The sequence below is a fragment of the Callithrix jacchus genome, chromosome 9 (genome assembly GCF_049354715.1).
Source record: "Callithrix jacchus isolate 240 chromosome 9, calJac240_pri, whole genome shotgun sequence".
NCBI classification, from domain to species: Eukaryota; Metazoa; Chordata; class Mammalia; order Primates; family Cebidae; genus Callithrix; species Callithrix jacchus.
In genome coordinates, this window is record NC_133510.1 from 33,400,647 (window position 1) to 33,427,488 (window position 26,842).

At 41.6% G+C, this 26,842-nt stretch overlaps 1 pseudogene; it reads left to right on the forward strand.

Annotated features, from left to right (window-relative positions):
* The window catches only part of LOC100385122 (protein SET-like), a 58,945-nt pseudogene that overhangs the window by 22,854 nt on the left and 9,249 nt on the right, over positions 1-26,842 (forward strand).

Consider the following 26,842-nt stretch of genomic DNA (forward strand, 5'->3'; position numbering starts at 1 on the left):
AACCTGAGGGTGGGAGTTCAAGACCTGCCTGACCAACATGGTGAAACCCCGTCTTAAAAAAAAAAAAAAGTCCAGAAACAACAGATGCTGGAGAGGATGTGGAGAAATAGGAACATTTTTACACTGTTGGTGGGAGTGTAAATTAATTCAACCATTGTGTAAGACAGTGTGGCCATTCCCCAAGAATCTAGAATCAGAAATACCATTTGACCCAGAAATCCTATTACTGGATATATACCCAAAGGATTATAAATCATTCTACTATAAAGGCACATGCACATGCCTTGGAACCAACCCAAATGCCCATCAATGATAAACTAGATCAAGAAAATGTGGCAATATACACCATAGAATACTATGCAGCCATAATAAAGGATGAGTTCATGTCCTTTGCAGGGACATGGATGAAGCTGGAAACCATCATTCTCAGCAAACCACCACAGGAACAGGAAACCAAACACTGCATGTTCTCACTCATAAGTGGGAGTTGAACAATGAGAGCACATGGACATAGGGAGGGGAACATCACATACTGGGGCCTGTCAGTGGGTGGAGGGCCAGGGGAGGGATAGCATTAGGAGAAATACCTAATGTAGATGACGGGGTGATGGGTGCAGCAAACCACCATGGCACGTGTATGTTTATGTAACAAACATGCACATTCTGCACATATATCCCAGAACTTCAAGTATATATATAAAACTAGTGGAGATAAATAGAAAAGGCAGAGTTCTTAAAGATAATGAAGTTTTGGATCAGCTTGAGCTAAAAGAAGTAAATTAAGAGAGAGCCAAATAGAGGTCTCTGTGGAATCCAACAAAGATGTGCTATGTAGTAGCCCCAATTTGGGCACATAAAGCCCTATAGATGTTCCTTCACTAGTTTTAAAGGTTTCAAAAGTGGCATTTGACAGAGGCATTTGACTAAGGTCAGGTCACTTGGTTTTGTTCCTGAAATATGAACATCACCCTTCTGTCTCTTAAGTGCATTCAGGTGGTTGCAAAAGGCACTGAGCCAGAAAGCATTAAGTATGGATGTCAATCTGTCTCTGCTAATATGAAACAATTCAACACACATGACAAGCCACCATTAAATCAGCAAAGTTCTATTTCTACCCTGTTACTAAGTGCAGAAATTGGCTCATTTGCAAAGGTTCTGCTAATTGGCTCTTTTTAAATGTAGAACAGTTATCCTCATTCTGGGATCATTGGGATTATAGGTTCTGCCTCCGGATAAGCAGAATAAACAAACCTCAGTTCCAACGAAAACTACTTCTGTTGCATTCTTCCATGCCAGACTCTCACAGCCAATTCTAATTGGTTGCTTGCTTTTCTCCTGTGTCTGTATCTTCGTATATACCTAGACAAATGGACAGCTCCTGAGAGTGTTGTTGCTTAAAATGTTTCCAAATACTATTTGCCCTCCGTTGGCAGAGCTAATCAGCTCACTTGCAGATAGGGTTGTCCATTGGATTTAGTTTTTGCTTTCATTTCAGGAAGGGGTAAAGTAGCTTGTAATAGACCTTTTAAAAAGTACAAGTGAGGCTGGGTGCAGTGGCTGAGGTGGGCGGATGGTCTGAGGTCAGGAGTTCACGACCAGCCTGGCAAACATGGTGAGACCCCATCTTTACTAAAAATACAAAAATCAGCCAGGCGTGGTAGCATGCATCTGTAATCCCAGCTACTTGGGAGGCTGAGGCAGGAAAATCACTTGAACCTGGGAGGTGGAGGTTGCAGTTAGCAGATCACGCCATTGCACTCCAGCCTGGGAGACAAGAGTGAGACTCCAACTAAAAAAAAAAAAAAAAGTATAAGTGATATATCTACTTAAATATATTCCCACTTCAGTAAACTTATATCAGGGGCAGGAGGGACAAGTACACACCTAGCCAGCTGATTTTACATGATCTTGCCACTAAATATTATGAGATAGAAAATGAAAGGCATTACACATTTTTTTTTAAGACAGTGTTTCACTTTGTCTCCTAGGCTGGTTGGAGCTCAGTAGCACAATCACAGCCTCAACTTCCCAGGCTCAAGTGATCCTCACACTTCAGCCTCCCTGGTAGCTGGGACTACAGGCGTACACCACCACACACAGCTGCATTACACTTTTTCAGTCTTCTCTTTTATGGTTATATACATTGGCCTGCACCTACCATTTTATTTTCTTTGTTTTAATTTGTTTTATTGACCAGGCGCAGTTGCTCATGCCTGTAATCCCAGCACTTTGGGAGGCCAAGGTGGGTGGATCACGAGGTCAAGAGGTTGAGACCATCCTGGCCAACATGGTGAAACCCCGTCTCTACTAAAAATACAAAAAAATTAGCTGGGCATGGTGGCGTGTGCCTGTAATCCCAGCTACTTGGGGGGCTGAGGCAGGAGAATTGCTTGAACCCAGGAGGTGGAGGTTACAGTGAGCCAAGGTCGCATCATTGCACTCCAGCCTGGTGCCTGGTGATGGAGTGAGACTTTGTCTCAAAAAAAAAAAAGAATCTGTTTTATTATACTTTAAGTTCTAGGGTACATGTGCAGATTATGCAGGATTGTTACATAGGTATACACATGCCATGGTGGTTTGCTGCCTCTATCCCCCCATCACCTACATTAGGTATTTCTCCTAATGTTATCCCTCCCCAACCTCCCCATCACCTGCTTTCACTCCCCTAGCCTCCCATCCCCAAAAAGACTCCAGTGTGTAATGTTTCTCTCCTTGTTTCCATGTGTTCTCATTGTTCAACACCCACTTATGAGTGAGAACAGGCAGTGTTTGGTTTTCTGTTCTTGTGTCAGTTTGCTGAGAATGATGGTTTCCAGCTTCATCCATGTCCCTGAACTCATCCTTTATCATGGCTGCATAGTATCCCATGGTGTATATGTGACACCTTTTCTTTATCCAGTCTATCCTTTTTGGGCATTTGGGTTGGTTCCAAGTCTTCCCTATTGTAAACAGTGCTGCAATGAACACATGTATGCATATGTCTTTATAACAGAATGATTTATAATCCTTAGGGTATATACCCAGTAATGGGATTGCTGGGTCAAATGGTATTTCTATTTCTAGATCTTTGAAGAATCTCCACACTGTCTTCCACAATGATTGCACTAATTTACACTCCCACCAACAGTGTAAAAGCTATTTCTCCACATCCTCTCCAGCATCTATTGTCTCCAGATTTTTTTTTTTTAAACAGGTTTCACAATGTTGGTCAGGATGGTATCAATTTCTTGACGTCATGAATGGCCCACGTTGGCCTTCTAAAGTGCTGGGATTACAGACGTGAGCCACCACACCTGGCCTCTGTCTCCAGATTTTTTAATGATCACCATTCTAACTGGCATGAGATGGTATCTCAATGTGGTTTTGATTTGCATTTCTCTAATGACCAGTGATGATGAGCATTTTTTCATGTTTGTTGGCTGCATAAATGTCTTCTTTTGAAAAGTACCTGTTCGTATCCTTTGCCCACTTTTTTATGGAGTTGTTTGTTTTTTGCTTGTAAGTTTGTTTCAGTTCTTTGTAGATTCTGGATATCAGCCCTTTGTCAGATGGGTAGCTTGCAAAAATTTTTTCCCATTCTGTTGGTTGCTGGTTTACTCTGATTATTGTTTCTTTTGCTGTGCAGAAGCTCTGGAGTTTAATTAGATCCCATTTGTCTACTTTGACTTTTGTTGCCATTACTTTTGGTGTTCTAGTCATGAAGTCCTTGCCTATGCCTATCCTGAATTGTATTGCCTATGTTTTCTTCTAGGGTTTTTATGGTGTTAGGTCTTATGTTTAAATCTTTAATCCATCTGTAGCTAATTTTTATATAAGGTGTAAGTAATGGGTCCAGTTTCTGCTTTCTGCACATAGCCAGTATTCTCAACACCATTTATTAAACAGGGAATCTATTCCCTATTGCTTGTTTTTGTCAGGTTTTCAAAGATCAGATGGTTACAGGTGTGTGGCATTACTTCCAAGGCCTCTATTCTGTTCCATTGGTCTATGTCTCTGTTTTGGTACCAGTACCATGCTGTTTTGATTACTGTAGCCTTGTAGTATAGTTTCGAGTCAGGTAGCATGATGCCTCCAGCTTTGTTCTTTTTACTTAGAATTGTCTTGGCTATGTGGGCTCTTTTTTGGTTCCATATGAAGTTTAAGGTGGTTTTATTCCAGTTCTGCACCCATCATTTTATTCTTGAGATTGCAATGATGGAAAAGTAGGACAAGAAAGGGCTGGGAGTAAAGTGGAAAATGGGATGAATTGAGAGAGTCATTCATAATTTATTCTGATTTAAGTATTGGATAATTGATTTATATGTTCTCCCACATAGAAACTATATCCAGAGTAGAAGTAAATTATTTTTTTAATTGCTGTATGCAATTATACCTCACTTGTCTAAAAGACACTGGTTCAACAACTTCTCTTCTCTATAATATACCCAAGAAGTAGAAAATAAGGGGAATCACTGTGATAAATGAGAAGTTGTAATATTTGTGCACTAATGCTCATGAAATTGACTGAAAAGGCAGCTCTTTCAGTTTTCAGTAAGTCTCTTTTCCCTCCCTGCAGAAGTAATGTGTAAGTAACAGATTTGAGAGGAGGACAAAGCAGGTGGCAACAGGCATGATGGTAGTGTAAGAAGTGGCAGTGGATGGCTGGGTGTGGCAGTTCACGCTTGTAATCCCAGCACTTTGCGAGGCCGAGGTGGGTGGATCAGTTGATTTCAGAAATTCAAGACCATCCTGGCCAACATGGTGAAGCTCCATCTCTACTAAACATACAAAAATTAGCCTGGTGTGGTGGTGCACATCTGTAATTCCAGCTACTCAGGTGTCTGAGGCAGGAGAATCACTTGAACCTGGAAGGTGGAGGTTGCAGTGAGCTGACCATCTTGCCACTGCACTCCAGCTTGGGTGACAGACCAGAACTCCATCGGGTGGGGGGAGAAGAAGAAGAAGTGGCAGTGGACAACTGGACAATGAGGGAAGTAACAGAGAAAATGTCCAAGCAGACTGAAGACTTCACAAAATTTAGGCCTCTAGGTCTATCTGTTATATGGACAAGCACAGCTACACATTCAAAAAACAGACTATCTTTCACATGCTACCAAGGAGTTTGGATAAATAATTAGAAATTATTAAGGACCGGGCAGCCCCCTGGCACCAAGCAGCCTGAAAGTGCCCCAGCCCAGAAGCTAAGAAATCATTAAGGACCTCTAAGCACTAGAATAGCATTAAATTTTAGTTTTGATAAACCAGACAAGAAATATTTTGCACCACCTGAGCCAGTGCTAGGACTAGGGAAGTTCACAAGGTACATTTCCCATCCTAATGGGATTTGTAATGTGAAGGAGACATTATAGAGGGAGTAAAAAAATGATAGAACAGGCAGAAGAATGACTGGAATACAAAATGAATGAAAGTGACAAGACTTAGGGTCTCACTGGATGTGGATGGTGACAAAAAGTCGAGATTCTGAGATGAATCTTGATTTCCCACATGGGCAGTTGGGTAGTGATGTCAACCAGGAAACAAAAAGCAAGAAGACAAATATATTAGAGAGAAAGGATGAGTTCACTTCTGAGATGTTTGTGGGACAGCCAGAAGTCAGAAATATACTTCTAACTTTTGGCTGTCCCACAAACATCTCAAAAGTGAAAATTATTTGGCATTATGATGTATTCGTGATAATGGAAGCTGTAGGTGAAGATGAGAGAATGCTATATAAAGATCAAGAAGAAGAAGAAGTACAGGAACTTAAAAACCATCTACTTTTACAATACGGGTAGATTAAGAGGAGCTAGGAAAGGGTATGGAAAAGGATTTGGTCCAAGGAACAGGAATAAAATTAGAAGAGAGTGGTGCATGAAAACTAAGAAAAAGTTCAAATAAGGTGAATACTGACAAGTGATTTTTGGATTTGACAGTAAGAGCATATTCAGTAAGCGGTCTAAGGGGAAAACCAAATCTAAAGATTTGAAAAGTGAGGAGTGTGTATTTACGGAAAGTTGAATCTCTGGCTTAAAAAAAAAGGAAAAGTGAAGAAAGTGAGAGAATGGAGAGAGCAAGCATAGATTTTTTTTTTTCGAGAAGCTTGGCCTTGAAGGCATGGTAGATAGCCTCTAGATGGCTCCCAGTGATCCCTGCCACCTGGTTTTCTTTTCTTTCTCTTTTTTTTTTTTTTGAGACAGTCTTGCTCTGTTACCAGGCACCAGGCTGGAGTGCAGTGGCACAATCTCGGCTCACTGCAACCTCCACCTTCCAGGTTCAAGCAATTCTCCTGCCTCAGCCTCCCGAGTAGCTGGGACTACATTAGCCACCATGCCCAGCTAATTTTTGTATCTTTTTTAGTAGAGATGGGGTTTCACTATGTGGGCCAGGATGGTCTCGATCTCTTGGCCTCGTGATCCACCTGGCTCGGCCTCCCAAAGTGCTGGGATTATAGGCGTGAGCCTCCGTGCCCGGCCTGCCACCTGGTTTTCATGCCTTTGTGCAGTATCCTCCCTTCTAGTGTGGGCTGGACTTAGTAACTTGCTCCCAAGGAATAGACTACAGCAAAAGTGATAGAACGTCACTTCAAAGGGTTGCAGAAGACTAGATCCCATCTTGCTTGCCCTTCTGTACACTCTCTGCTCATTCGGAGGGCAGCCACCTGCTGCATTGTGAGCTGCCCTAGAGAGACCCCTATGGCAAAGAAATGATGGAAAATTTCTGTTAATAGCCAATAAGGAACTAAGGCCTTCAGTCCAACAGCCTGCAAGGAATTGACTCCTGCCAACAACCAGATGAACGAGTTCAGAAATGGTTCCTCTCTTAGACAAATTTGAAATGACAATAGCCCCAGCTGACATCCTGATTGCAGTCTTGTAAGACACTCCAAGGTGGAGTACCTAGCTAAGGCGCACCCAGATTCTTTTTTTTTTTTTTTCTTTGAGACAAGAGTCTTACTCTGTCAATCAGACTGGAGTACAGTGACGTGATCTCGGCTCACTGCAACCTCCTCTGCCTTCTAGGTTCAAACACTTTTAATGCCTCCACCTCCATAGCAACTGGGATTATAGGCATGCACCACCACTCCCAGCTAGTTTTTGAACTTTTGGTAGAAACATGATTTTGCTATATTGGCCACAATAGTCTTGAACTCCTGGCCTCAAGTGATCCACTTGTCTCAGCCTCCCAAATTGCTGGGATTACAGGTGTGAGCCATTGTGCCCAGCCGACACCCAGATTCTTGATCTACAAAAACTCTTATTTTCAGCTAAGCTTTAGGGTAATTTGTAATGCAGCAATGGATAACTAATCCAGATGGTAAGGTGTGAGACTGGGTGATCACTTTAGAAAATGTTTTGGAGAAATACGTCTTTTTTTAAGATTATACTTTACGTTCTGGGATATATGTGCAGAACATGCAGGTTTGTTACATAAGAATACAAATGCCATGGTGGTTTGCTGCATCCATCAACCTGTCATTTATGTTTTAAGTTCCACATGCATTAGGTATTTGTCCTAATGCTCTCCCTCCCCTTGCTGTCTGCCCCAGTATATGATGTTCCTCTCCCTGTGTCCATGTGTTCTCATTGTTCAACACCCACTTATGAGTGAGAACATGCAGTGTTTGGTTTTCTGTTCCTGTGGTAGTTTGCTGTGAATGATGGTTTCCAGCTTCATCCATGTTCCTCAAAGGACATTAACTCGTTCATTTTGATGACCGCATAGTATTCCATGGTGTACACGTGCCAGTCTATCATTGATGGGCATTTGGGTTGGTTCCAAGTCTTTGCTATTGTAGATAGTGCTGCAATAAATATTTGCTATTGTAGATAGTGCTGCAATAAATATACGTGTGCATGTGTCTTTTCAGTAGAATGATTTATAATCCTTTGGGTATGTACCCAGTAATGGGATTGCTGGGTCAAATGTTATTTCTGGTTCTAGATCCTTGAGGAATGGCCACACTGTCTTCCACAATGGCTGAATTAATTTATACTCCTATCAACAATGTAAAAGAGTTTCTATTTTGGAGAAAGACTTTTTAAGATCAGACAAATTCAAACATTTTATATCCTGAAGAGCCATTAGAGAATTTGAAAATAAAGGAAGGAGAAAGGATAATTGGTAGAGCAAAAGGAGATAAGGGAATATCAAATAACAGCCTTTCAACTCTAAATGTGATCTGTGGACCAGTAGCATCACCATCATGTGTTAGAAATGTACAATCTCAGGCCCTGCCCCAGATCTACTGAATCAAAATCTGCATTTTAATAAGAACCCCTAGAATGCCTGCAGACTGACTCAGAACACAAGTGAACAGAATAGTTTAATCCAGGAGGAAATAATCTCCACCTGAGGCTACAGGAATAGGGAAGGATATGGAGATATTAATACATTTGTAGACAGAACTGAGAAGGAAAGAACTTGGTCTTGGTCACAAAAATTGCTTCTGTATTTTATTTTCTTTTTTTCATTTTTTTGAGACAGGGTCTTGCTTTGTTGCCCAGGTGGGAGTTCAGTGGAGTAATCATGAATCACTGTAGCTTCAGCCTCCTGGGCTCAAGATCCTCCAACCTCAGCCTCCTGAATAGCTCCGCCCAAATAGCTTGGACTACAGGTACACACCACCAAGCCTGGCTAGTTTTTTTGTGTGTGTTTTTTGTTTTTGTTTTTTGTAGAGACAAGGTTTTGCCAGGTTGCCCAGGTTGGTATCGAACTTCTGGTCTCGAGCAATCTACCTGCCTCAGACTCCCAAAGTGCTGGGATTATAGGTGTGACCTACCGTGCTCAGCCACTTTAGTGTTTTCTATGAAATACAAATTCATTCTGGGTACAGAGCTTAAAATGAGTGGCAAAAAATTACAATAGCTGTGAAAGTGGGTGGAGGAGGGAACAGATCCAAGAAGATATATAAATGTCTGCAAATAATTACTAGGAGTCCAGCTGAGTTTGGAGACTAGGAATTTGCTAGGTGTGGGATTAAATAATTTTTTTTTATTTTAGTGTTGTTCAGCAGCTTGCATATTAGAATAGAAAAGGCTGATTGAAGAATTAATGCAAGGATGAGATGAAACAGCTGGTTGAATTCTGGAAACCAGATAGTAGTTGAAATAATGCACTAGAGTATCTTGGATGGAAAAGAAAGAACTTGAGGCCGGGTCAGGTGGCTCATACCTGTAATCCTAGCACTTTGGGAGGCAGAGGTGGGTGGATCACGAGGTCAGGAGTTCAAGACCAGCCTGGCCAACATGAGGAACCCTGTCTTTACTAATAATGCAAAATTAGGTGGGCGTGGTGGCAGCTACTCAGGAGGCTTAGGCAGGAGAATCGATTGAACCCAGGAGGTGGAGGTTGTGGTGAGCCAAGATTGCACGTCTGCACTCCAGGCTGGGCAACAAGAGTGAAACTCCATCTCAGAAAGAAAAAAGAAATAGAAAGAAAAGAAAATCAGTGTGTGCTTAAGGCTGAGCAGAGGGAAGATTGAAAACAGACACAAAGAGACTTTAGAGGACAATGGAAGAGTTCTAAAAGTGAGATGTAGTGATGGTGGTGCAATGGTATAAATGTAGTAAAAGTTATTGAAGAATATTCCGCTTTCAGTGAGTACATTGTGCAACATACACTGCAACAAAACTGTGAAGCAAAACAGAATCTATAACCCCCAAACAGTTAGAATAAAAATCAGATTAATAGACTCCGACTACTCTAACAAAAAGCAAAATAAACAATGAAAGAAAATAAACAATGGGAGAAAAATAAACAACGAAAGAAAAACACACAGAGTAAATACAAAATAAAGTGGTAAGGCTGGGCGCAGTGGCTCACACCTGTAACCCCAGCACATCTGGAGGCTGAGGCAGGCAGTTCACTTGAGGCCAGGAGTTTGCGACCAGCGTGTCCAACATGGTAAAACCCCATCTCTACTAATAATACAAAAATTAACGGGCATGGTGGCATATGCCTGTAATCCAAGCTACTTGGGAGGCTGAGGCAGGAGAATCACTTGAACCCAGGAAGCAGAGGTTGCAGTGAGCCACGATAGAGCCATTGCATTCCAGCCTGAGTGACAGAGCAAAATTCTGTCTCAAAATAAGTAAATAAATAAAGTGGTAACATTTGTCCACACTTACCACAACTACAAACATTGTAAATAAATATTTGCTGATTTAAAAAACAATTTTTAAAAAGTTAACTTTATACTGAATTTCTAAGGTATTATTTTATTAAAAAACAACACAGATTGGAGCTCAAAAACATGGCACAGTCCAGAATGTGGCTTTGAGAATGGGCTGCTGGAATAATTAAAGGAAGTCAAGAAACTTCAAGATCAAGATTGACTATCAGGCCGGGTGTGAAGGCTCAGGCCTGTAATCCCAACACTTTGGGAGGCCTGGGTGGGAGGACAGCTTGAGTCCAGAGTTCAAGACCAGCATGGGCAACCTGGAAAAACCCTGTCTCTACAATAAATTTAAAAATTAGCTGGGTGTGGTGGCATGTGCCTATAGTTCCAGCTATTCAGGGGGCTGACGCGGGAAGACTGATTGAGCCTAGTGGGGACCAAGGTTGTCGTAAGCCAGATCACACCACTGCACTCCAGCCTGGGTGACACAGCCAGACCTTGTCTGGAAGGAAGGGAGGAAGGGAGGGAGGGAGGGAGGGCCAGGAGTGGTGGCTCACGCCTGTAATCCTACAGGAGGCTGAGGCGGGTGGATCAACTGAGGTCAAGAGTTTGAGACCAGCCTAGCCAACATGGTGAAACTCCATCTCTACTAAAAATACAAAAAATTAGCCAGGTGTGGTGGCAGGCACCTGTAGTCCCAGCAACTTGGGAGGCTGAGACAGCAGAATCAGTTGAAAGCAGGAGGTGGCCGGGCGCAGTGACTCAAGACTGTAATCCCAGCACTTTGGGAGGCCGAGGCAGGTGGATCACAAGGTCAAGAGATGGAGACCATCCTGGCCAACATGGTGAAACCCCGTCTCTACTAAAAATACAAAAAAATTAGCTGGACGTGGTGGCATTCACCTGTAGTCCCAGCTATCCGGGAGGCTGAGGCAGGAGAGTTGCTTGAACCCGGGAGGCGGAGGTTGCAGTGAGCCGAGATTGGGCCACTGCACTCCAGCCTGGCGCCTGGTGACAGAGTGAGACTCTGTCTCAAAAAAAAAAAAAGAAAGCAGGAGGCAAAGGTTGCAGTGAGCCAAGATCATGCTGCTGCATTCCAGCCTGGGTAACAGAGCAAAAAACTCTGTCTCAAAAAAATATAAATAAAATAAACAAATACAAAATAAAAAACCCACACACAAGGAAGGAAGGAAGAAAGGAAGGAAGGAGGGAAGGAGGGAAGTGGGAGATTGAATATCATTGCTGAAACTGTCTAGAGTGATTATGAAATTCTGGATAGACAGTAAGACTGAGGGGCATTTCCTGAGAGGTCGGGTAATGACAGTGCTGCTGAGTGTAGGAGAATGAAAACAATGGTGAGAATCTCAAAGAAGAAAGTGATTTTACATAGGAGAGAAAGAATAAAAGTCTAAAACTGACAAAAAGAAAGGAGACTGATGACACCTCCTCCATGGCCTTTGTTTCCTGAGGTGTGAGAGGATGAACAAGCTCTTCTCAATGGGTTGTATACGAAGTGTGGTAAGAGAGCAGCCAGTGAAGACAAGAGCAGGGGGAGGCACATTCAGGGGAAAACTGAGATAGAGAATATGTAAGAGTTAGGTTTGTATCTGATTGTATATAATAGAGTCATGACCTGGAGCAAATTAATCAAATTGGGAGTTTACTGACCTTGTGAAAGAAAAAGTCTAAGAATAAGCATTTCAGGGTTGGCACTGAAGTTTCCTGCAATCATCAGGGAAGCATCCTGCTTGCTTCCTGTGATACCATTCTCAGATGTGGCTTTCAACTTTATGGTACCAAGATGGTTTCTGTAAAGCCAAGCATCATGTTCTAGTTATGGACAGGAAGAAGAGATGGAGAAAAGGTCAAAGTGTGTGTGGTGGCAGGCACATGTAGTCCCAGCTTCTCAGGAGGCTGAAGCCAGAGAATCACTGGAACTCAGGAACAGAGGTTGCAGTGAGCCAAGTTTGAGCCACTGCACTCCAGCCTGGAGACTCTGTCAAAGAAAAAAAAAAAGGAAGGAAGGAAGGGAAGCAAAAATATATATGTATATATATGCGCAACAGAAATTGATTTGTCACATCTGGAGGCTGAAAGTCCAAGATCAAGGAACCAACAAACTCAGTGTCTGGTGGGGACTTGCTTTCTGGTTTGCAGATGGCATCTTTTCACGTGTTCTCACATAGTGGAGATGGCTAGCTATCTAGCTCTTCTGGGGTCTATTTTATTTATTTACTTATTTATATTTTAGATTCAGGGTTTATATGTGCTGGTTTGTTACACAGGTATATTGCATGATGCTGAGATTTGGGCTTCTACTGATCTTGTCACTCAAGTAGTGAACATAGTACCTGATAGTTAGCTTTTTTTTTTTTTGAAAGAGTTTCACCGTTGTTACCCAGGCTGGAGTGCAATGGCACGATCTCGGTTCACCGCAACCTCCGCCTCCTGGGTTCAAGCAATTCTCCTTCCTCAGCCTCCCGAGTAGCTGGGACTACAGGCGTGCACCACCATGCCCAGCTAATTTTTGTATTTTTAGTAAGATGGGGTTTCACCTTGTTGACCAGGATGGTCTTGATCTCTTAACCTCGTGATCCACCCGCCTCGGCCTCCCAAAGTGCTGGGATTATAGGCGTGAGCCACCGCACCCAGTGATAGTTCGCTTTTTAACCCTTGCACCCCTCTATCCCTACTCTTTTTTGGAGTCCCTAGCATCTATTGTTTTCGTCTTTGTGTCTGTGTGTACCACCTAATGTTTCTCTCTCATTTATAAGTGAGAACATGTGATATTTGGTTTTCTGTTTCTGCATTAATTTCCTTAGGATAGTGGACTCTAGGTGAGTCCATGTTGCTGCAAAGAACATGATTCCATTTTTTTCTTATAGCTGCAAGATTCTGGATAGACAATTAACAGCCAGTGCCAGAGTATTCATTACACTCTTGTGTTGTTCTAAAAAGTACTAAGGAGGCTTTACAAAGATGTTAACAGCACAGTAAAGTTTTTTTTTTAAGTATTAGAGATAAAGCAAAGAAGAAGGAAGAAGAAGGTTATAAAACAAAGAAGAAAGTGAAATTTATTCACAAAATTAGCCCTTAGCTAACAGGCAATTCAAAGAGTAAAACACTCTAAAGGAAATACAATGTTCTTGAGAAAAGGGTTTGTTTTTTTGTGTAGAATGCTCCAAAACACATAGCTAAAAGGCATGAGGTGGGTAGGCAACCCCTATTGGGAGAGGGAGTTATTGAGGAGAAAGTACAAAGAAGCACTTTAAAAGGTAGGGGCCTTTTAAAGTGCCACATGGTGGTTCAGCCCTGTAATCCCAGTACTTTGGGAGGCCAGGGCAGGTGGATCACCTGAGGTCAGGAGTTCAACACCAGCCTGACCAACATGGAGATACCCAGTCTCTACTAAAAATATAAAATTAGCTGAATGTGATGGTGCATGCCTGTAATCCCAGCTACTTGGGGGGCTGAGGCAGGAGAATCACTTGAACCAAGGAGGCGGAGTTTGAAGTGAGCCGAGATAGTGCCAGCTTGGACAAGAGCGAAACTCTGTCTGAAAAAACAGATAGGATAGGCTGGATGCAGTGGTTCACAACTGTAATCCCAGCACATTGGGAGGCCAAGGCAGATGAATGTCTTGAGTGCAGGAGTTTGAGGCCAGCCTGGGCAAGATGAAACCCCATCTTACAGAAAAATTAGCTGGGCATGATGGCAAAGTGATGGCAAAGAGTATCTCCTTTATATTTTTCTTGACTCCCCAGTGTCTACAATATCATTCACTAATGTCTAAAATTCATTTCCTTTTCTATATACTGTTAAAACATGTGTGCCGAATGAAGAGATCCCCCCAAACAGGCTTTCTGGGAGCAACATGGCTGCATATTCATCCGGGTGTGGGTGGGCTGAGGCAGAAAAGGGCATTAGTGGAGGGCAGAGGGATAGGAGTTGGTTTTATAGGTTTGCGGTAAACAGTAGAAAGCTACAGAAGCAACTTTAGGGTGGATTTTTGCAAGCTGGATTTTTCATAGGGTGTGGAGTAACCAGGTTGGCCAAGCTGGGAGGGGGTTGTAGGGTGTGGAGTCAGGAGGTTGGCCACATCGGTTACAAAGTCCACTGGCCTTGTCACTTGAGGCTGCAATAAGAAACATTTCTTCCTCATTTCATGGTCTTCCAGTTACTTTAGATTTTCTAGGAACACATCTGGAGTGTCACTGCAGGTCACAGAGGTTAACATGGCGTCCATAGGGCTGTCAGTCAGCCTAAAATACCTTACATATACTGCTCATAAATCTGACAATAACATAAAAAGCAATGTTAAATAAGTAGATCAAATAAGACTTAAGCTCATTAGTATGGCAGTTCCTCAAATGATGAAACATAGGGCCAGACGTGGTGGCTCAGGCCTGTAATGCCAGTACTTTGGAAGGCTTAGGTGGGTAGATCACTTGAAACCAGGAGTTTGAGACCAGCCTGGGCAACATGGTGAAATCCCATCTCTACTAAATATACAAAAATTAGCCAGGTGTGGTGGTATCCATCTGCAGTCCCAGATACTTAGGAGGCTAAAGCAGGAGAATCACTTGAACTGGGGAGGCAAAGTTGCAGTGTGCCACGATCACACCACTGCACTCCAGCCTTGGTGACAGAGCAAGACTCTGTCTCTGATTCAAATTTAAAAATGTTAAACATAGAATTATGATATGATCTAGCAATTTCACTTTGTGGAATGCAAAGAATTGAAAACAGAAACTGAAAAGCTATGTATACACTAGTGTTCATAGCAGTATTGATCACAATAGCCAAAAGTTGAAAGTAACCCAAGTGTCCATGGATTCATGGACAGATCAATGGCTAAACAAAATGTGCTGTGTACATATAATGCAATGTTATTTAGCCTTAAAAAGGAAGGAGGTGCCAGGCATGGTGGCTCATGCCTGTAATCCCAGCACTTTGGGAGGCCAGGTCAGGTGGATCATGAGGTCAAGAGATCAAGACTATCCTGGCCAACATGGTGAAACCCTGTCTCTACTAAAAATACAAAAATTAGCTGGGTGTCATGGCATGCACCTGTAGTTCCAGCTACTCAGGAGGCTGAGGTGGAAGAATTGCTTGAACCCAGGAGGCGGAGGTTGCATTGAGCCGAGATCATGCCACCAGCCTGGTTATAGAGCAAGACTCTGTCTCAAAAGGAAGGACATTCTGACACATGCTACAATATGTATGAATCTTGAAGACATTATGCTGAGTGAAATAAGCTGGTCACAGAAGGACAAATACTGTAGGACTCCACTGATATGAGGTACTTGGAATAGTCTAATTTATAGAGATAGGAAGTGGAATGGTGGTTACCAGGGACTGAGGGAAATTGAGAGTTATTGTGTTTTTTGTGTTTTTTTTTGAGACAGAGTTTTGCTGTTGTTACCCAGCCTGGAGTGCAATGGCACAATCTCGGCTCACTGCAACCTCCGCCTCCTGGGTTCAAGCAATTCTCCTTCCTCAGCCTCCCGAGTAGCTGGGACTACAGGTGTGCACCACCATGCCCAGCTAATTTTTGTATTTTTAGTAGAGACAGGGTTTCACCATGTTGACAAGGATGGTCTTGATCTCTTGACCTTGTGATCCACCCGCCTCGGCCTCCCAAAGTAATGGGATTATAGGTGTGAGGGGAGTTATTGTTTAATTGGTTCAGAGTTTCAGTCTGGGAAGATGAAAAGAGTTCTGGTGATAGATGGTGGTGATGGTTGCACAACAATGTGAAGATAATTAATACTACTGAATTTTACACTTCATAGTCAAAACGGTAAATTGTAATGTGTATTTTACCACAACAAATAAATAACAACTTAAGCTCATGTAAAGATCTAAATATTTCCAAAAGAAAAAGAGCATCACTTTCATAATAATAACAAAACTAAATCAATAAAAACGGCTATAGCTTTGTATCATGAAAACCTAGTAGCTAATAATAATTTATTACAACATAAATCACCTTCAAACAACTCAACTGATACAGAAAGAAACCAATTTCAAATACCTGTATTAGGTTCATAAGATAAAACAACATCATGTTTAATTTAGTAGAAGTGAAGGATTTTTTGCAGAAATTTTGAATCAGATAGTTGCAACCAAAAATAATCACAAATGCTAAATAAAATGTCAATTCTCACAAAATTGATCTATGGATTCACCCTGATCTCAATCCCAGTCTCAGCAGAATTTCCTGTAGATATCAACAAGGTAATTCTAGAATTTATTTGTAAAGGCAAAGGAACTAGAATAGTCAAATTTTAAGAAGAAGGAAGTTAAAGAACTCACACTATCTGATGTCAAGATTTACTATAAATCTACAGTAATCAAGACTGTGTCGTTTTGGCAAAAGAATAGACACAGATCAATAGAATATAATAAGAGATTCTTGCAATAAACCCTCAAAAATATAGTCAAATGATTTTTTACAAGGAAATTCCATGGAGAAAAGTTAATGTTTTCAACAAATTGTTCTGAAACAATTTGATCCACGTGCAAAACATAAGCCCAATCCATACCTTAAACTTTATATAAAAATTTGCTCTAAATGAATCATAGACCTAAATGTAGGACTTTAAAACTTTAAAGGAAAACATAGAAAATCTTTTTGATACTGGATTAGGCAAGTAGTTCTTTTTTTTTTTTTTTTTTTTAATTTTATTTTATTTTTTATTTTTTGGGGGGCAGGAGGAAGGAAGGAAGGGATGAAGGAAGGAAGGAAGGGAGGAAGGAAGGAAGGGAGGAAGCGGCGAGGGAGGGAGGGAGGGAGGGAGGGAAGGGAAGGAAGGAAATCAAGCAATGAGAGAGACATTGCCGACCTGGATCTAGAGGTTTACAAGTTGATTTCTTTTTTTTTGAGAGAAGGAAAGAAAAAAAAAATAAGCAAAGGAGAGGAAGAAAGAGGAAGAGAAAGAGGGAGAGTAAATGGAAACATTGCTTTATTTTGAAAAAAATTGGGTATTAATGATGGCCAATCAATGTTTCATTTAAGCTTATGGGTAGGTGTGATGTGGTATTGACAAGAATGTATATTTTGTGTATTTGAAGTGGAGAGCTCTATAAATATTTATTAAGTTTACTTGTTTCGGATCTGAGTTCGAGTCCTTGATATTCTTATTAATTTTCTGTCTCATTGTGTCTAAGTCTCTATGTATCTGGGTGTTAGGATCGTTAGCTCTTGTTGTTGCATTGATCCTTTTACCACTATATCTTTGTTGCTTTAAAATCTATTTTATCTGATACCAGAATTGCAACTCCTGCTTTTTATTTATTTATTATTTATTTTTGCTCTCCATTTGGTTGGTAAATCTTTCTCCATCCCTTTGTTTTGAGCCTTTGTGTATCCTTGCATGTGAAACAGGTCTGGATGTAACATGCCATTGGGTTTTGGCTGTGTCTTTTGATTGGGGGATTTAGTCAATTTAAATTTAGGGTTACTGCCATTTGATGTTGACTGGCTGTTTTATCCATTCGTTGGTGTAAATTCTTCTTTATGTTGGTGCTCTTTACTTTTTGGTGTATTTTTAGAAAGGCTAATACTGGTTGTTTCTTTCTGTGTGTAATGCTTCTTTCAGAAGCTCCTGTAAAGCAGGCCTGGTGGTAATAAAATCTCTGAGTTCTTGCTTGTTCATAAAAGGTTTTATTTTTCCTTCAGTTGTGAAGCTTAGTTTGGCTGGATATGAAATTCTGGGCTGAAGGTTCTGTTCTTTGAGGATGTTGAATGTTGGCCCCCACTCTCCTCTGGCTTGTAGAGTTTCTGCTGAGAGATCTGCTGTAAGTCTGATAGGCTTCCCTTTGTGGGTAACCTGACCTTTCTCTCTGGCTGCCCTCAGTATTTTCTCCTTCGTTTCAACCCTGGTGAATCTAACGATTATGTGCCTTGGGGTTGCTCTTCTTGAGGAATATCTTTGTGGTGTTCTCTGTATTACCTGGGGTTGAATGTTGACCTGCTTTGCTAGTTTAGGAAAATTTTCCTGAATAATATCCTGAAGGGTATTTTCCAGCTTGGATTCATTCTCTCCGTTGCATTCAGGTATACCTATCAAATGTAAATTTGGTCTTTTCACATAGTCCCACATTTCTTGGAGACTTTGCTCATTCCTTTTTATCCTTTTTTCTCTAATCTTTTCTTCACGTTTAATTTCATTAAGTTGGACTTTGACCTCTGATATCCTTTCTTCTGCTTGAACAATTCGAGTGTTTAAACCTGTGCATACTTCTCGGAGTTCCTGTATTGTATTCTTCAGTTCCATTAATTCACTCATACTCCTCTCTAAGTTGTCTATTCTCAATAGGATTTCATCAAACCTTTTTTCAAAGTTCCTAGTTTCTTTACGTTGGGCTACAACATGGTATTTTAACTCACCGAAGTTTGTTATTATCCATTCCTTGAAGAGTGATTCTGTCATCAGGATGCGCTCGTTCTCCATCAAGCCTTGTTCCATTGTTGATGTGGAACTGTGATCATCTTTAGAGGGAGAGGCGTTCTGACTTTGAGTATTCTCAGCTTTTTTACGCTGGTTTCTTCCCGTCGTTGTAAATTTATCCTCCTGTCGTCTTTGAAATTACCAACTTTCAGATTAGGTCTCTTGAGTGGACGTCCAGGTTGTTAGTTCCCAGGGCCAGAGCAGCAGCGTTAAAACTGATGGTGCTTTTCTGCCCAGGATTCTCCTGTCTGGCTTCCTTCTTGTGTCCCTAGTAGGTGACTCTGCCTTCCCAGGGCTCCAAACCTCGGTCAGAAGGGGAACCGGTCCCGTTTACTCTGCGCCGAGTGCTGCCGCACCGAGGTGCTGTCGCAGCCACTGCGCCGGGCTCTGGTGTCGTGCTGGGGGCCGGTGCCGGTCCTCCGAACCTGTTTACTCTGCTCCGAGAGCTGCTGCGCAGAGGTTCCGTCGGAACTGCTGCGCCGGCCACAAGAGTCGTGCTGGCCACGCTGGCCACCCGTGTGTGTCCTGCACTGGGGGTTCTTCTGCTCCATGAGCGACCAGAATTTGTCTGAAAGTGTGGCGTCCTCTAGTTCTCCGCGCCTTCCCTGAGAGCTGCAATCCCGGGATGTTAGCGATCGGCCATCTTGGATCGTTCTTCTGGCAAGTAGTTCTTAAATATGACATTAAAGTCATAGTCCTTAAAAGGAAAAAATTGGTACATTAGACTTTATAAAAATTGAAATTTTTTCCTCTTTGAAAAACTCCAAAGAGAATAATAAGACAAGCAACAGTTTGGGGGAAAATATTTACAAGTTGAATATCTGACTGGTCCGAAGGTAATGAGTTATCTCAATTGAGTGTTCACAGTCAGTTACAGGTTGAGCTCCTTGTTCTACTCTTTCGCGCCTGCTCACTACTGCACTTGACTAGTCTTAAAAAAATGTTTTCTTTTTTTAAATTAAATAACTGGGTCAGGCATGGTAGCTCATGCCCGTAATCCCAGCAGTTTGGGAGGCTGAGTTGGGAAGACGGTTTGAGGACAGGAGTTCAAGATCAGCCTGCGCCACAAAGTGAGACCCTATCTTTACAATAAATCAAAATTGGCTAGGTGTGGTGGGTAGCTCACGCGTGTAATCCCAGCAATTTGGGAGGCTGGGGTAGGCAGATCACTGGAGGTAAGGAGTTTAAGACCAACCTGGCCAACATGGTGAAACCCTGTCTCTACAAAAATACCAACATTAGCCAGGTGTAGTGGTGGGTGCCTGTAATCCCAGTTACTTGGGAGGCTGAGGCAGGAGAATCACTTTAACCCAGAAGGTGGAGGTTGCAGTGAGCTGAGATCCCATCATTGCACTCCAGCCTGGGCAACAAGAGCCAGAATCCATCTCAAAAAAAAAAAAAAAAATCAAGATTTAGTCAGGCATGGTGGTGCACATCTATAGTACTAGCTACTTGGGAGGCTATGGTGGGAGAATCACTTGAGCCCAGGAGGTCAAGACTGTAGTGAGCTGTTATGGCACCATGGTGCTCCGACCTGGGTCACAGAATGAGACCCTGTCTCCAAAAATATATAAATATATGAAAAAGGATTTGTAAATAGAGCATAATAGAGCACTTAAAACTCATAATTAGATTTAGTGAAATGTTAATAAGCCATAAAATGGAATGCAATTTTGATATATGCCACAACATGGGTGGACTTTGAAAACATGCTTAGTGAAATAAGCCAGACACAGAAGGACAAATATTGTATGATTCCACTTACATGAGGTACTTAGAATTGGTAAATTAATAGACACAGAAAGTAAAATAGAGGTTACCAAGGACTAGGAGGTGGGGTTGGGGGACCTCAGACGGAAAGGGGAGGTCATTATTTAATAAGTACAGGTTTTTGTTGGGGATGATTGAGTATAGATATTGATGATGGTTATACAACATTGTGAGTATATTTAATGCCACTGACTTGTATGCTTATGAATGGTTAAAAAGTTAAATATTATGTTATCTATTACCTCAATTTTAAAAACCCTAAATAGTAAGAAAACAAGCAACCTGATTTTTTGAGATGGAGTCTTGCTCCATTGCCCAGGCTGCAGTGCAGTGGCATGATCTTGGCTTACTGCAACCTCCACCTCCCAGGTTCAAGACATTCACCTGCCTCAGCCTCCCGAGTGGCTGAGATTACAGGCATGCACCGCCACACTAGGCTAATTTTTGTATTAGTAGAGACGGGGTTTCCCCGTGTTAGCCAGGATGGTCTCGATTTCCTGTCCTCTTTTTTTTTTTTTGAGACGGAGTTTCGCTCTTGTTACCCAGGCTGGAGTGCAATGGTGCGATCTCGGCTCACCGCAACCTCTGCCTCCTGGGTTCAGGCAATTCTCCTGCCTCAGCCTCCTGAGTAGCTGGGATTACAGGCACACGCCACGATGCCCAGCTAATTTTTTGTATTTTTAGTAGAGACGGGGTTTCACCAGGTTGACCAAGATGGTCTCGATCTTTTGACCTCGTGATCCACCCACCTCGGCCTCCCAAAGTGCTGGGATTACAGGCTTGAGCCACTGTACTCAGCTGGAACCTGCTTTTTGAAAATGAGCAAAAGTTTTGAATAGATGCAACACTAAAGGAGATATATGAATGATTAATAAGCCAATGAAAAAATGTTAAACATTATTTGTCATAAAGGAAATACAAACTGAAATCACAACGAGATGCTAGTACATACTAGAACGGCTATAGGAAAATAAAGATTGACAGAATCAAAAGTTGATGAGTATTTGGGACCACTGGAACTCTCATACATAGCTAGGGTGAGTGAAAAATTGTACAGCCAGCTTGAGAAAAAGTTTGGAAGTTTCTTATAAATGTAAATATAAAATACCATGTGACCCAGCAATCCCACTACAAAATATTTACCCAAGAGAAATGAAAACTTATGTTCACACAGAATACTGCATGCAAATTCTTATTGCAGCTTTATTTGTAATCACCAAAACCTGGAAACAAGCCAGATGTCTTTATACTGGGAAATGAGTCAATAAATGGGGGCACATACATGTAGAAGAATACTACTCTGCAATAAAAAGGAATAAGCGCCTTTCCTGCAGAAATGCACTGGGAGGCAGACACCACCAGGCTGCATCTTCTGGCAGCTGCAGGTGGAGGCAGGAGACATGGTCTTTCTCTGTTACTCAGGCTGGAGTACAGTGGTGCAATCATAGCTCACTGCAGCTGTGAACTCCTGGGCTCACCGGATCCTCCCATTTCGGTCTCCCAAGTGGCTGGGGCTACAGGCCTCTGCCACCATGTCTTGCTGGTTTTGCCATCAAGAGAGGCATGGAGTTAAAAATGAGACTCAGGCGGGGCGCGGTGGCTCACGCCTGTAATGCCAGCACTCTGGGAGGCCGAGGGGGGCGGATCACGAGGTCAAGAGATCGAGACCATCCTGGTCAACACGGTGAAATCCCGTCTCTATTAAAAAAAATAAAAAATAAAAAAGTTTAAAAAAATAAAAAATAAAAATAGACTCTCCTGGCCGGGCACAGTGGCTCATGCCTGTAACCCTAGCACTTTGGGAGGCCAAGAAATGGAAGATTCAGTGCTCCCCCAGCAGGTGAGTTTCAGGATCTGAAGAAGTGCCTTTCGGTGCACACTGCTTGGCCTCCAGCACCTGCTTCATCCTGGGCGCTCTCTCGTGCGGCCTCTCTGAGCAGCAGCCGCCACGACCGCCGCCACCCGGAAAGAAGTCAGAGATGCCGCAAGGTCGCTGCCACCGCCATGCCCAAGAATAAAGTATTCTACTCACTCACTCATTCAACAAATATTGAGCATCTACTATGTGTTCTTACTGGGCGTGGAGAACCAAATAAAACTAAAAGCTCCGAATTCAACAAGCTCATCTTTCTAGAGAGGCAAACAGGAGAAAAAACAAGTAACAGATGATATGGAAGACGGTATCTTTTTATACAGAAACAACAGCTATGCCTTGGGATCAAAATCCTGAACAATCAAATGGAAATTACAGTGAAGATGAACAAAAGGGAAGGCAGAAATGGAGAGGAGGAGGAGGAGGAGAAGCTGTTGGAAAGAGAGAGACAGAAAAAGAAGAGGAAATTGAAAAGGAGCTGGACAATGAACTGGAAAAAAAAAGGAAAATGGAAAATGAGAAACAGAAACAGTATCCCAAGACAAGATTAGTCAGCAAATCCCTCATGGACACTGGGCAAAGTTTAAGTTAAACAGGTGCCCCACAATGCAAGAGAGTCTATCACTCTCATTTGATTTTGGCATGACACATAAGCAGATAAGTCAATGGTTCTATAAAAAGAGGAAGAAATATAATAAAGAACTGTCCAAGAGAAAGCATAAGAAAAAAACATATGCGATGGGGCCTCTGTGTTGCCAAGGCTGGTCTTGAACTCCTCCCTTCAAGCAATCTTCCCACCTTGGCCTCCAGAAATGCTGTGATTACAAGCAAGAGCCATTGCACCTGGCTAACGCCTTTTATGTGACACCATTCTTACCAATAAATGGAATTCTGTAAGGATAAACCAGAAAATATCAACAATTGTTAATTCTGTGGAGTAGAACTAAATGAGGGGAGTGCAAAGGAGTTTTTATACATTTTATTTTTACCCTACTGTAGGTTTAAAGTTTTATAATGGATGTTCATTGATTTTATTTAAGAAAAAAAAATCAATAAAGAAATTACCAACCTCAAAAAAAAAAAAAAAAAAGGAATAAGCTATTGATACAAACAATAGCATTAAGAAATCTCAAATGCATTATTTTAGGTGAAAGAAGCCAGGCAGGAAAGGCTACATTTGGTATGATTTCATTTGTATGGCATTCTGGAAAAGGCAACTGTAAGGATGAAGACCAGATCAGTAGTTAGCGCTGGTTAGGCCTTGGGAAAAGGGTTGACTGCAAAGGAGAAGCATGAGGAATTTTTTTGGATGATGGAATCATTTTATATCTTGACAGTGCTAGTGCTTACATGACTGTATGCATTAGTCAAAATTCATAGATGAGTTTTACTGTATGAATTGAAAAATAAATTTTTTAAAATGATCACCTATTTGTGATAATGAAAACCTTGGTTAAATAATAATCTGGAGACCCCTTGTAATGATTACTGAAAGAGTGAATATATCATCAAAAAACACAGCAAAACAGATTCTCCAGGATATGTGAAGAGACATGCTAATATAAATATGGTTTCAGGCATGATAATATGGTTTTGTACAAAAAAAAGTCTTCCAAACAAATATATATTGGTAAATAGATCACTGTATTACTACAAAGATAAGCTCAAGCCATATTTCAAAGAATACTATAGAATTAACCATTACATGATAAACTAGGAGCCATAATAATAGATCAACAAATTTTGCCAACCAATTAATTATTCTGCAATCTGCTAAAAGTAAAAAGGCAGTGGAAAAAATACCTTGCTATTAAAAACATCATAGAAATTTGTTGGGGTAGAGGGGAAGTATGTGCCTCTGGCAAAGAAGCTAAAAGCAAATGTGGAAACTCAAAACCATCAAAGTAAAGCTGCTTCTCTTCCTGGCAGCTGGCATGACTTCATATACATGAAATCTTATTTGGACATCTTATCAACTAGAAATGCTTTGATGTCAGTTTAGAAGCAAGAATTTCTCAATACTTCTTAAATAACTAGAGATTTCCATCTCCAAAAATTATTATTAAAAAGCTTTTCTATTCAAGATCAGGCTGATTTTATACATGATCACATCTTACATTTGTAAAATGGATCAACTCTGCAAAGCACACACACACACACACACACACACATGCACACACAATACATATATGTAATATATGCCTCATTTAAACTTAAAATTTATGGTTGGATTTGAAAATATTTTAGAAATGTTCAGACCTGTAACATTCTGTTATTTCTAAGTAATCCAGAAGTTTCATAGTAATTTAGCCATAGAAATACATATCACTATAAAGGTTACAATTAATTTGGACTCTTTTGCTTCATAATAACAAGAGAGTATAAGGTTTGTTGAGATCTACAGTTTAGGCTTCTGTCACCAACATTGGCATTTGAGTTTTGGCCTTGATTCAAATAGAAACTAAGATTTCATCTCTCCTAGGCCACACCACAACCAGACACTATGTATCATGTGAACAGAATGCTAGAATGTTACAATTTTATACGAAGAACAATCATGAGAGATTTTTGAATACAATCCTTTCATTTTGCAAATAAGAAAATTGAGGCCCAGAGGACCTAAGTGATAAATACTTTGAGAGATATTTAGACACACAAAAAATACTTAAAGACATTTCCAGAGTAGGAGAACTGGAGCCAACTCAAACATGTTACAGCCTTCAGCTGATTTTATACCTCTCTACTTGTTGCTTTAATTTACATAAATAGGCACATTTATTTATGTAAATATAGCCTATTTATGTAAATTAAAATGTAACCCCAGCATTTCGGGAGGTCAAGGCAGGTGGATTGCTTGAGCACCAGAGTTCAAGACCAGCCTGGGCAACATGGTAAAACCCTATCTTTACAAAAAATACAAAAAGTAGCCGAATGTGGTGGCAGGAACCTGTAGTCCCAGCTACTCAGGAGGCTGAGGCAGGAGGATTGCCTAATCCTGGAGGTCAGCACACAGTGAGCCATGTACCTAAAATAAAATGTAAGTAAGCATAATTGTTCCTTTGCCTGAATTTTTTTTTTCTTTTTTGAAATAGAGTCTCACTCTGTTGCCCAGGCTCGAGTACAGTGGCATGATCTCAGTTCACTGCAACTTCCACCTTCCAGGTTCAAGTGATTCTTGTGCCTTAGCTTCTCAAGTAGCTGGGTGCCCACTACCACGCCTAGCTAATTTTTATACTTTTAGCAGAAACGGGGTTTTGCCATGTTGGCCAGGCTGGTTTCAAACTCCTGACCTCAGGTGATCCACCTGCCTCGGCCTCGCAAAGTGTTGGAATTATAGGTATGAGCTACTGTACCTGGCCTGAATTGCTCTTTTGCCTAGGGACAGGACACCCCAAACAGAACAAATTCTGGCAGTTGGCCTGGCTGTGCCATGAGTATTCAGTGAGTCCAGGGAGAATAGACTACCACCAAGCTGTTTGGGCTTTCATGACTCAGAGGAAAGAAAAAGAACAATTCTTTTCAAGCCCCAGTGGCACTCAGGTAAGCCAAGTAAAAGCAATCATCTGCATGATTTGCATGGAACTTACTGGACCAGCCACAGTACTTGTGTTATCACCCACAATAATTCAATAATTCCTTTTTTTTTTTTTTTTTTGAGATGGAGTCTCACTCTGTCGCCCAGGCTGGAATGCAGTGGTGTGACCTTGGCTCACTGCAAGCTCCATCTCCCGGCAAGTACTATTATTACTCCCATTTGATAGATGAAGAAACTGAGAGACAGGAGAGTTAAGTAACTTGTCCAATATTCAGGTAGAAAGTGGTAGCATCGGAATTAGAAGCTGTCAGTTTGGGCCAGGCATGGTGCCTCACACCCATAATCCCAACAGTTTGGGAGGCCAAGGTGGGCTGATCACAAGGTCAGGAGATCGAGACCATCCTGGCTAACATTGTGAAACCCCATCTCTACTAAAAATACAAAAAATTAAAAAATTAGCTGGGCATGGTGGCACACACCTGTAGTCCCTGCTACGCAGGAGGCTGAGGCAGGAGAATCGCTTGAACTCAGGAGGCAGAGGTTGCAGTGAGCCAAGACTGTGCCATTGCACTCCAGCCTGGACAACAAGTGAGACTCCATCTCAAGAAAGGAAACTGTCAGTTTGGCTCTAGAGTCTAGCCATTGTGTTGAGATGCCTCAGAAAAACAGCTGGCACTTAGATATTACGTATTAGTGCTAGGGGCTTATTATTTTTTATTTTTTTGAGACAAAGTCTCACTCTGTCACCCAGGCTGAGTGCAGCGATGTGATCTCAGCTCACTGCAACCTCCACCTTCCAGGTCAAGAGATTTTTCCTGCCTCAGTCTCCCAAGTAGCTACTACTACAGGTGCAGGTCCCCATGCCCAGCTAATAAAGCACTTTTTCTAAAGGCTGTACATATATTAAGTGGTTTAACCCTCATAATAATTCTGTAAGTATATATTATTATTAGCCCCATTTTATAGATATGAAAGCTGAGGCATGCGTTAAGTAATTTGCCCAAAGTTACACAGCTAATAAGTTTCAGAGCCAGAATTTGAATAATTCTGGCAATCTGGTGAGAAAGATCCCTGGCTTGGCCAAACTTTAATCAGGCTTCTTAACCTTCTGC